Source organism: Colossoma macropomum, unplaced genomic scaffold (genome assembly GCF_904425465.1).
Source record: "Colossoma macropomum unplaced genomic scaffold, Colossoma_macropomum, whole genome shotgun sequence".
In the NCBI taxonomy this organism is placed as follows: Eukaryota; Metazoa; Chordata; class Actinopteri; order Characiformes; family Serrasalmidae; genus Colossoma; species Colossoma macropomum.
The window spans coordinates 8,481,572-8,494,014 of NW_023494795.1; positions in this window are offsets into that span (position 1 = coordinate 8,481,572).

A 12,443-nucleotide genomic window follows, 5' to 3' on the forward strand; every position below is an offset into this window, starting at 1 on the left:
GTTCAAAGAGTTATCATTGGATATCTGTTGTGTTTGAAGAAATGCACTAAAGTTTGTTCATTACTTGGACTGTATTTTCAGTATTTTGATAGTGTTTTGAAAAAATAAGGTGAAGTAAGTAAAAACATTCAGAATGTTTGATTCACAATAATTCTAAGTGTATGTGGGCTGTGTGCCAGCGTTACCGCTCGGGGGTTTAACTCTGAATCTGAAGGGCTTTAATGTTCAACGTCTTTGTAAATCTAATGAAAATATCCTTCAATTTGTCTTAGCCTACAGTAGCTTTATTAACCCTCATGTAGAATAAATGCTTTTTGTACTTAACTCTTTCTGATCTTTATTCCTTTGTTCATTTTCCCTTAAATCCTTTTTAGATGTGCAGATACAGACAGATAGACAGAATAGAGAGCATACGGGTGTGTGCAAAAGTTTGTGCACCCTTGGTCAATGTATATATGATATTTAAGTTGTGCTTTCTGTAGAGGATGTTTTTCATAAAACGTTATTTGACCAGGGGTGCTCAAACTTTTGCATCACTCTCTTCAACTGACTTGAAGCTCTTGAAACCATCAACTCTCACTCATAATGTGCAACACTACCACCTAGTGGCCAACCATGTTTGGCAAAAAAACTGGCCTTCCAGTCTTCCAGTTTTCCACAGAGGTTGTTCCACTTAGCCAGCAGCTCTGTTATAACCATCAGATCGAAATATGTTGACCTAGTGTGGGACTTTATTTGTATCTGTATTGTCTTTCTACATTAGCTTCAGTTGTCAGTAGCTGTGCACTGTACAGCATTGACTGATCTCTGGGAACTGTTGGCCTCATTAACATACATCAATATGTGCTAAGTTTAGAACTTCCAACACATAAACTTCTATTAGTATTGTTACGTGGGTTTTCCATTGATCTATGTATTACACTAGTTGAATATCCAATATTCAACCATCCAAACCTGCCCCTAATCTTCTTTCATCAGCTCAGGAATTTATTTTAATTAATATTTAATTTTTAATTAATTTCTCCAAAGTTATGTTTTTGGTAACACATAATTTTTAGGTAATTACAGTTATTACTAATAATAAATTCATGAACATTACTTTGTAAGACACATTTGAACCATAAGTTAATTGTATCTTATAAGAGACTTATAAGTTACTTTTGCAGCCCCTAATCTAAAGTGTTGTCACGGTGTCTTGTTCCTGGCTCTGCCCTCTCCTGTCTCCTCCCATACAGTCCCGCCTCACTGTTAGTGTTTCCACCTGTGTGTAGTTAGTTACGCTCCTTTCCCAGGTGGTTTCTTTGGGGCTAATATCACCTACTCTAATGAATAGGGGTGTTCATTTAGGTTGTTTAGGGAGTAAAACATCTCCTATTCTAGTGTATAGGAGTATTTATTGAGGTTGCTTAGGGGCTAATTTCTCCCATTCTAGTGTATAGGAGTGTTCATTTAGGTTCTGTAGGGGATAATATCTCCTATTCTAGTGTACAGAAGTGTTAATTGAGGTTGCTTTGGGGCTAATATCACCTACTCTAGTGTATAGGGGTGTTCATTTAGGTTGATTAGGGAGTAAAATATCTCCTAGTGTATAGGAGTGTTTATTGAGGTTGCTTGGGGGCTAAAATCTCCTATTCAAGTGTAAAGGAGTGTTCATTGAGGTTGCTTAGGGACTAATATCTTCTATTCTAGTGTACAGGAATGTTCATTTAGGTTGCTTAGGGGCTAATATCTCTTATTCTAGTGTATAGGAGTATTTATTTAGGTTGCTTATGGGGCTAATATCTCCTATTCTAGTATACAGAAGTGTTAATTTAGGTTGCTTAGGGTCTAATATCTCTTATTCTAGTGTATAGGAGTATTAATTGAGGTTGTTTATGGACTAATATTGCCAATTCTAGTGTGTATGACCATTTATCCAGGTTGTTAATGGACTAATATCTCATTTTCATGTTTTTATGACGCTGTTTATGGACTAATAGCTTACAGCATGGAACTGAAGCTGGTCTGTGATTTTTATTTTTTAGCAAGGTTATGGCCATGGTGGTTCTATATCAGGCAGGTTTACCTGACCTGACCTTACAAATGACCTTACGCAAAAGTTTGGGTGCCCCTGGTCAAATGACATGTTTTGTTTCATAAGTGAAAATAAGTAATGCATCCTGCCCATTTTAATGCACAATTACTGTTTATTTGCTGAATTCAGCATAAAGAAAAAAATAAAACAAACAAGAAGTAGCCTGTGCAAAAGTTATGGCACACTTTCGTATTTTATCTTTTTCCAATACCATAAACACCACAAAAAATGGAAATTGTACACTACAATTTATGGAAAAATGCCATATTTAGGTGTGTTCTATGTAGAGGATGTGTTAACTTGTTTTCACTTAGCAAATCAACAAAACATGTAATTTGACCAGGTCTGGAATTCAACATTTCATTGCATAGATTTTGCATCAAGCAGGACACAAAGCATAGTACATGATATGTTTCTTTATTTCATAAACAGAAATGGTGTCTAGACAAAAATCCGTCATTTATATAACACTAGCAATTGAAATGCATGAAAATGAGTTCTGCACAATACCGTATTTACAATGGTTAAGTAATTTAATTCATTAGGGTCATGTAGCATTTAGAAATGAAAAAAAAACAAAACAAAACAAAACAAAAAAGTAAAAACTCTACAGAATAAGCAAATAACAGCTATCTCAAATCGACAATATTAACACAAAACAGTCTCCTAGAAAAGAGGGTCTAGAAAAACAAAGATAGAGAGCGAGCAAGAAAACGAAAGAAAGAGAAAAGAAAGAAAAAACGAAACCCGACTACGAGCCGAAGAGCTATTACATTAAAAACGATGCACCAAAAACCTACTAATACAATAATCCATATAATCTGTGTAAAAAGCATGTAGAAAAAACACCTGATGCGGTTTTGCTGATACAGTCATTGACCAGTTATGAGAGGTATGAAGGATTTTCACAGGTAGATAAGAGTGAGAGAGAGAGTCCGCTCTGCTAGTCGAGAGATGGGGGGCCCGGAGACCCCTGCATACACACATTTTCACGTCAAGGTGAACTATGGCCTCTGCAAGTTCTAAGGCAAAAAAGTTGGAGGTGCACTTCTATTCATCTTTACTCTGAAACATCCCCGTCGGGCGAAAAAGACGAAACTTGAGGAAACGAGCATAGTTATCAAAGGACTTTTCTTTTTCTTCTTAAAAACATACAAAAAACTAAAACAAAAGAGAGAGAGAATACTAAACCTATCTAATCCAATTGAAACTCACAATTACTATGTACATGGCAAGTTCAATACACTCGTAAAAACGTGACACCTTTTCTTTGTAAACATTTTTGCTTTTCTATTTTTTTTTCCTCAAATGAGTTTCAGCCTGCATATTCAGCCTGGATACCGAACGGTTTATAAAGTCGAGCAAATCGTCAGACATAAAAAAAAACAAAAGGCAAGGTCTTTCTCTTTTAATCCCACCGGTGAGGAGAGAGAGCAAGCTTTGGAGAGCCAGTGTCAATGTTTCAGAGAAGCAGCACGAAACAAACCGACCGAATAAAACAGCGACGTTTAACGTAAGCTTAAAAAACAGATAAGCACTTTTTATGTATGTCTTTGTATTTCTTTGATAGCATTTATATATAGTAACAAATACTGCAAACAAACAAAAAAAAAAACCCAAAACAAACAAAACTGCATTGTCGTATTATAAGCCTGCAGATTAAAAGCTTAGTAGAGGCATTTGTCAAATATTTTTAGAATTAATTAAATTTTTTAGAGAATCTGCAGCCCTTGTTGTTCCAAAATTCTGTGCAAATTTTTTCTCTATGCATCGATTCTTAGCTTAAAAGAATGATGGGTGGACAGCCCATTAGCTTTTCCTCAGAAGACACATTTTTGTATCAGATTTTAACTTATTAGCAGGAAAAAGTAACAAAAACAAACAAGAAACTTCACCAGCTACCAGCAAAAAAACATATATTGGGAGAGAAAAAAACAACAAAAAAGGTAGAAATAGAAAAAACTGTTGGCACGCACCCTGAGACAAGATACAAGAGCAAACGTGAGACTGTTTGGATGAAGGCGACCAAAGCTGGCCGATGTGGAGTTGAATGAAGAGAGCCAACAAGCTTATTCGACTCGTGAGGTTCGGGGTAACCAGGCGAAGAAGCTTTTAGTAGCCGTTCGCTGACTGATACAGCGCCAGGCCTAATACTATCACTGCATTCGACTTGACTCAGAAGCGGGAAGCTCGGGAATGACGTCATTTCTGGCATCCAGCTACGAAGTAGGAAAAACCGGGGGCATCTCCACGAAAGCGAGTATTGTTAGCAACAAGCTAGCCAGCTAACGTTAGTGATATGAGTGATACCTTTAACGTTCCTGATGAATTCTTCTGAAAACAGGAAGCTTTATAGTTGGTGTTATACAGTCATATACAAAAGTTTGCAAAATAACCCCAGTCAAATTACACTATGTTGAATTTTGAAGTGAAAACCGGTTAACACACAAATTTTAGCGCACAATTTACAATCTAGTTTAATAAAATAATATGAGCATTAAATACCAAATGTGCCAAAACTTTCGCACAGGCCACATTTTACGCTTTATTCTTTTCCCAATGTACTAAATTCAACAAGTAAACAGTCACTGTGCATTAAAATGTGTTTCACTGTGCAGGGTGTGTGTTTATCTTCACTTTGAAAACTGACAAAACCGGGTCGTTTGACAAGAGGTGCCAAAACTTTTGCATACGGCTGCAGATTCAACCGTCTGTTGTGTCTGTATGTTGATTAAACCTCATTTAAAGGTAAAGTGATACTTCATCACTGTTGACGGTGTTAGCAGCAGTCTTGGCGAGCTGGGGTGCCAAAACTTTTGCACACGACTCTAGATTTAAACAACGACCGTGTAAAGTAGAGGAGTGGTGCTTCCTTAATGTTGACGACTGTTAGCAGCCATGGTCGCTTAATGTCGTTCACTGAACTCAGAGTTCCTGACTTTTCCGACTTTTTCGGAAATTCCGAATTACGAGCTGTAGTCGAACGCAGCGTATGTTATACGTTCACATTACACTCATCACCCAATTCCGATGATTCGTTTGCTCAAATCTGATCTTTCTGCATTTAGGGTTCACATATGAGTTCGGAAGTGACCCAGATTTGTCGTTAGTGCCTTAGGCATCCTTCTCAGTAACGTCCACGTGCATCATGAACAACAACAACAACAAACGAATGAACTAGCAGCACAAGCCTTCATCGCAGAGATTAGCAGCACTGAACAGATCTCAGCTGTTTCTGATTAGGGTGAGAAGGTGATAGAAGGCCAGATACTTTTGCAGTGTTAACTGGCGAGCTAGCCGCTGCTGCCAACGCTGGATGATGATCGGGTGCATGCGCAGCAGAAGAAATACATGAATTCCGATCTGGTTTCTCAATAATGTCTGATCTACACACTTAAAAAAGATGGCTCGTCAAGCGTTCTTTAGTAAAGGGGATGGTTCTATTTAGAGCCATGAGTTCTATACAGAAACATTTCATACAAAAAAGGTTCTTTGCTTGGTGAAATTGTTTAGATTGATGGATAATGTGTTGTATGTGGTTCTATTAATCACCAAAAAGGGTTCTGCTATTGTTACGATGTCAAGCTTGTAACGATAGAAGAACTCTTTTTGGTGCTAATAGAACCTTTTTTAAACTCTATCAATCTGAAGCACCATTGGACCATGAAAAGAACCCTTTAAGCATGAAATGGCTCCATATTGAACTTCTCCCTTTACTAAAGAACCCTTGAATAACCATTTTTTAAACGTGTAAGATGCACAACACTGAAAGTGGCTCAGGTCTGACTCGAAAAGATCAGATTTTTTGTGTTCACAGCTCTGTCCGATCTGTGTCACTTCAAGGCAAAAGCATCGGATTTGTGGCAGTCTGGTAACGTGAACGCGGCCTAAATCCTTTCATGCCTGCATCAGAATGTGAAACTAATAATCCCTCGGCTCTTAAGGCGGAGCGAAATGAGCTGCGGGTGGGCTGGGGTTGGGGTGTGAGGCGACCGTGTCGCTACAATGCAATACATTACAACAACCTTAGCTGTGCGATCACGGCTGCCCGAGAAAGCAATAACAGCGAGACGTCTGTCGCTATAGCTTTGATTTTCTTCTGGGGAGACTTTATCCCCCTTGAAATGTCATAGATACTCAAGTGTATGACAGTGTGCTTGTCTAGTGGAGCGTCATGCTTTCCACTTCTTTACTTATACAACAAATAGTACGAAGGAAAAAAAAACAACTCGTTTATAGGGATGATTTGCATATGTGTGCACAAGAAAAAGAGTCCGTCCGTCCGTAAATCCATCCGGACCGATAAATTCTTTAGTTCCTGTTTTGTACCTGATCATAATTTTTCGAAAATGGCAAATACTGTTCGTGTTCTAGGAAGAGAAATAGAGGGAGGGAGCGAGAGCGAAGCGAAAAACGTCAAGAGAAGAAAAGCAACAAGTGAAACAAGAGCACAAAACTAGCAATCACGAGGCTAGATTCTAAATCCCTACAACAGAGCACTGCGTCCAGTATTACTGTGGGTTTGCATTGTGTTCGTGTTGTGTATGTGCAAGTGTGCTGTGTGTGGGTCGCATGAAGGGCAAGAAGGGGGATTGGGCCAAGCCTTTGAAGAAGATGGGGAAGCAATAAGATTCACACAAACATGCAAACACACTTGTGGAGACTTGTTTACATCTTGCATTAACATGAGTTTCATGTCCGGATCGTATTTGGATATGCTTTGGCCCGACTGCATTTACGCTTTGTCACTAAATTGTGTCCCCCGTGTGATCGGATGAGATCAGACTGAAAAAGACCAAGAAATCACAAACGTTACTTCCAGTACCGTTACTATACGCTGTGAAATGTTTGGAGGAAATCGTTAATTCTATCAAACCGAGTGTCTCGCTGGTGAGCCACTGCTGCCAGAGAAGTCAAGGCACATGCTTGTTCTTTACATATCAAATCAATGCAACAATAATGTAAATGATGCATTTCTGCTTGAGCAATTGTATGCGGATACAGTAAATGCGTTCCATTTACACTTGCATTGAATGCGGTCAAGATTCATCTCTGACCACCTCCAAATGAATGACCCAATCATAATCCGATCACAAGGCAACCTGGGTGAATTTCCACCTGTCTACTGAAACCTCAAAGTGATCCGACCATTAAAATTGCATCTTTACGCAAGGTGTAAACAGCCTCTACATAGTTATCTCAACCAAAGCAGAGTCTAATGGGAGGATACAGTTGTTAGTGCATCATGGTTTTTTCGCACAATGTACCAAGTTATTAGACGTCAATATTAACAATATATTAATAACAGATGGTAGCTGGGTTTTGCTGTAACACAGCACGGAGAAGCTAGCATGTCTGATCGATGTCCATATTGTTGGGCTAGATTTGAAATCTGATTGAGAAAATGGATGACTTTCGATCAATAAAAGAAAGACTGAAATCGTCTTTGAGGACTACACTTTCTGGCGCAACCAACGCCTGGGACAAATAGACAAACTCTATAAAATATACAGGCAGCATGCAATCCTATCATGGATATAAGTCTCTAACAAATATACAATCAGGGCAAATACAGAAAACTGTTAAATGACTGTTAAAAACCCATTTTAAGTCAAGTTAAAATTGATTTTTTTATGTACGCATTTTTATGTTGAACCAGAGCTCTGAATTAGCTTATTAGACTCTTAGGTTATCAAATTTGTGTCATATTGCAGCATCTAATTTTTTTTCTAATTTTGGTTTTGCGTCAAGTTCTTAGACAAAGTCTTTTTTATATGACTGCAGATGCAGCATTAGATTATTAGATTATGCATTGGGGGAGGGGTCACTTTTAAGTGCCCATGTTAAGTGCTTCAGCTTCAGACTTTTAGGGTCCTGAAAGTGAAACAGACCCTGGAGGAAGTGCTAAACGGTCAAAGAGTGCACCGAGACCAGAGAGCCAAAGGTCATGCCAGCTCAAGCTGTTAGCCAGACTCGCTGACCTTCATTCAGCGTCCACCAGAGGCAGCTTCATAGATAGGGAAGGGGGTCAAAATGCTTCAGTGCATCATAATGCGCACTGAAGTGCAGTACAAAAGTCAGAGACCTTCCTTCACAGCTGTTAAGTACAAGTTATTCATCATTAGTATTTTCTAGGAGATGTTTATGAGGAGATTAGATATACAATAGTCCAAGGAAGTCTGCATTTGCAACTTAAAAGTTATTCTAAAATAGTCCAGATTAATTTAATGTTGCTGTTAATCTAATATAAATGAACAAAGTAACATAGTAAAATAATCCAAATGAATCTTAAATACAATTACAATAAGTAAAAAACATTGTAATTAAATTGTGAGAAGAGGAAATTCAACCAACTTCTAGGACTGAACTTTGGAGATATGGAGAAATATCCCTACAAATTTCTTTCAAAAACTGAAAGCAAGGCTTGAGAAAAGAAGCTGTAATAAAGGCAAAGAGTGGACACACTAAATACTGAAAAACCCAATATTATATTTAGTTGTTGACACTTCTAATTTTCTGTTAAATATATTTTCTGCTTTTTTCCCTGATGTTGAAAAATGCCATTTTGACTGAAAACCAAACAAATGAAAATTCTGACTTTTGCACAGCACCATGTGTTCAAATTTGAGCCAAAATACATTTTTCAGGCTATTTCTAAACATAAAAATCCCAAAAAATAGTTTCTATTGTCCTTATTCCACTAAGATATAAGTAGCTCCTCCAGTCACCTTTAAAAATACAGTGTAATTTCAACACTGATTCAGTGAATCACACTAAAAGAATCAAATGTGCTTGATGATGCACTGAATCAAACTAAACAACTGGAATCAAATTGAATCTTATTGGTCAGAAGCTTACACCTCTATTATCTACCCACAGCCCTGATTAGTGGACGCTGCATGAAGAGTGGCACACCAACTTAGCTGACCTCAGGTGGGGATAGTAAGTGCCAAGAGCAAACAAGGGGTCAGGAAGTGTCCATTGACAGAGCTCATGCGTAATTTCTTCTATTCTGTCGGGAAAGCTGCTTTTTTGCTGTGATGTTTTAAAAACATAACACTGAAATTACTTAAAGAACGCATATGTGTTGTCCTTGTGGCACACATGCTCACACTAAGCACCTTTAAATACTGACAACAAAGAAATTTCCCTCCGAAAACGAAAGGAGGCGGGGCTTTCTTCACATTTCGAAAGGGTAAAATGGGCCTGGAGCTTGTTTCAGTCCAAATGGCATGCAAGGGGCTTTATGTCATTGAAGTGCGTGAGATGTATGAGTGAGAAAGTGTGATGTAGGGGTGAATGTGTGTGTGTATGTGTACAGTACTGTGCGAAAGTCATAGACCCTTTATTTATTTGATTGCCAGCAAAAGTGGCTATTATGTACGCTACTCATTTTTCAGAAGATGTTTCTAAGGAGGTTCATTATACTATAAGACAATCCACTTGCATAATGAAGGAAGAAGGCCAAAAGTAGACGTTTCCAAAAGTTGTGGACAAAATGGGATTCCAGTTGTTCAGCTGTTGAGATGTTTTGGGCTTTTTTAGACCCATTGTGTTGAGTTGCCTCTGGAAGGATGGACAGAAAGTACTGTTTATCTGACAGGGACAGGTGTGTTGGTCTACCAGATCCTGCAGGTTCTTGTTAGGAGCCTCCATGTATCGTAGCCATCCAAAGAATAGTAACTTTTCAGTTAATGTAAAGAGATTTTATTCCAAGTGATTTTAAGCATTTCTATTGGTCAAATCATCATGAAATTGTCACATGACGTAAAGGACAGCTGATGTGTTAAAATGATGTAGAAAAATAAAAATCGACACAAATAGAGATACACGTTTTTTTTGGACAGCGATGATGTCACTGCTGTCGGAAGAAAACCTCATATCTCCATTTTTGTCATTTTTCAGTTTTTGTCATAATCTGAAAATGTCTGTTCCCTGTACATTGTGTGTAAATGTCATGAAGAATGAACCGAAAGAAACAACTCAAAATGGCTTGGAAAAAAGTCTGGGTCCATTGACTTACATTAAGAGTAAAGTATGTTTTTTCCTTCTTCTGGAAAGTTGTCATTTTGGATATACGAGGTTTTCTTCCAACAACAGCGATATATTCCTCTGTATCTTTTAATAATTTTTTGAACTCCAATTTTGGAAACATGGAATTTTTTACTTATTTCCTATATATTCAACTGGACCATCTTATATCTAAACTCTCAAGAAATATCTAGTAAAAAAATTAATAACCTGTGCTTAAAGGCCATAACTGGGAACAAAATAAATGACGGGTGGTCTCTGACTTTTGCACCGCAATGTGTGTGATGTGTATATATATGTGTGTGTGTGTGTGTGTGTGTGTGTGTTAAGCTGTTTTCCTGAGTTTTTAAGCACACCCACCGTCATGGGCAATTCACTTCAGACAGGAAACAGCAAACTATATTTTTTCCCTTCGCGAACCAAAAGGTGCACAACGAAAAAAGAAAGAAAAAAAAGAAAAAAGCCCAGAGAAAAGAGAGCACACCTAAAGCACTACCTGTACAACGTCACCAATACACTCGCCATGCTCCGTACTATATACATACGTTCTGCCCAGCAAGCACTTTATACATAACCGTCGAAGAAACAAACAAACAGAAAAACCCATCCGAACGCAATGGTATTGCTGATGCGAGGGGGGGACGTTAGCCATCGGTACTCAAAGTCTACAATTCCAATCCTCTTTTGTTTTCCGACTTCCTTTCCATTGTTCATTCTTTCGTTTCAGTGCTGTAGAAGGCAATAGAGGAATGTTTTTTTTTTCTTTCTTGTAGATACAACCGTCTGTACAAATTAAGTGTTGTGGAGACACTACAAATGTGTAACACAGAAGACATTTCTTTTTTGCATATGAACATTTACAGTCTAGCTGTTGTAGAAAAAAATGTATCCTTATTTTTTTTTTATGAGTTACTATATCGAACATTCAGAATATTTCCTGAGTTTGAATTTGCTGTGACAAGGGCCACAAGAGAGAGAGAGAGAGAGAGAGAGAAAGAGAGAACAGAAAGATCCGAAAATCACCAGCATTACATTATGACTGTGCACTACACAGTGTAGACAGTTTGAAAGGGGAATTCCACCAATTTTTCTAAATAATTCAGTGAAGTGTATGTAGGATCATTCAGAATGCTTCATTTTAGACATGCCGGAATTGTTCACAGTGGCGGTTGTAGGAACCAGACATGTGAAACCTCTAAAAGCTAAACGCTTACAGAAAATTGCTACGAATTTGTTTCCTCATCAATGTTTTACGATAGTTTTTCGATCAGGTTTTGGCCTAAAACATGTTCATGGTGTGCATTAGGCAAAATAGTCCACAAAGAAAAACACAATTTTACCTTTATCATTACATATAAACACCCAGACCTGTGGGTTCCTTGCTTGTTTTTGATATATCCAATAATATATTTTATATTATATATTATAGTGGCCATATTTGTGTTGTAGATATCGCAACCACTACTGTACAGAAATCTGGGCATAAAGGAGCCTGTATGTTTCACATTAAACTCTGAATGACTTTACATACGTTTACATCTCAATGGTGGATTTACACAGAAATTTTAAAAATATCAGTGGAATTCCCCTTTGTAATTTAAAGGAATACAACCTATCTGCTGCATCTGTAGCATATGGCTGATTACAGAAGGCATTGATTTTGATGCACTTCCCCATAGTAGAAAAAACAGAAAGCATCTTGAATTATACCTATAATAGAGGCCTTATAATAGAAGCCAATGGGCAGATGCTGAAGATTAGCAGTGACTTCTATTATAAATTTTGCTGAGGGGAATTATTGTTTGTGAAAATCGACCTGATGCAAAAATGCAGCAGATAGAGATTAGGTAGTAACACTTTATTAGAACCTGCTCATAACATTGACATATGCATGCTATAAGCATGTCATAACAGATGACATATGCTGTCATGAGTTATAACAGATTATGTCCAGTAATATAACAGTATCATGTCACCATTCGTGCTTATTGTCATGGCAGATGCCATAATGTTTGACGTCATGACGGCTAACAAGCACACTTAGCATGTGACATAGACTCTGATGACATCAAACATTATGGCATCTGTCATGATAATTATAGGTAATGTAGTAATATAGCATGATACTGTTATATTACAAGACATAGTCGGTCATGATGACTCATAACAGCATAGGGCATCTAGCATGGAATGCTTATAGCATGGTTATGTCAATGTTATGTAGCAGGAGCAAATAAAGAGGCCTTTATGTTGAGTATGCCTTTAATTTAACACTGCTGGTTTTGCTGGGAAAGATAGAGGGAGAGAATAGCAGGAGGAGAAGGAATAATGAGAGAGA